Source organism: Mobula hypostoma, chromosome 9 (assembly GCF_963921235.1).
Source record: "Mobula hypostoma chromosome 9, sMobHyp1.1, whole genome shotgun sequence".
NCBI classification, from domain to species: domain Eukaryota; kingdom Metazoa; phylum Chordata; class Chondrichthyes; order Myliobatiformes; family Myliobatidae; genus Mobula; species Mobula hypostoma.
In genome coordinates, this window is record NC_086105.1 from 147,428,821 (window position 1) to 147,429,416 (window position 596).

Genomic DNA, 596 nt, shown 5'->3' on the forward strand with positions numbered 1-596 from the left:
TTGGTTAGAGATTTGCATGTGACTATCTTGTCAGAAATGCTTGTGTTCAGTGATGCAGCCAGAAAAGAATTGCATTAAAATTTTCCAGTTCATATAATGCAAGAGATTCTGCAGACGCTGGAAATCCGGAGAAGCACACAAAATGCCGGAGGAACTCAGCAGGTCAGGCGGCATCTATGAAAATGAATAAAGAGTTGACGTTTCGAACCAAGACCCTTCATCGGGTATATAATTTGTTTAACAGGCTCCTGCCCCCCACCCCAAGCTGCTTCACTGGAGGAGTGTTGAATGTTTGAATTATTGGAGAAAACGACCAAACGTCTGGGTCACAGGTTCCCAACCTGTGGGTCACAGACCCCTTGGTTAATGGTAAGGCTCTGTAGCATTAAAAAAGGTTGGGAACCCCTAGTCTAGGATAAGAGAGTTGAAGGCTGTAGCTGGTGCAGTTAAATGTTGAGAGCATTGAGGTACAATGGACTGGAAAAGCTGTTCTGGGAGAGACCATAAGACAGGGGAGCAGCATTAGGCTATTTGGCCCATCAAGTCTTTGTCACTATTCAGTCATAGCTGATTTATTATCTTTCTCAATGCTGTTC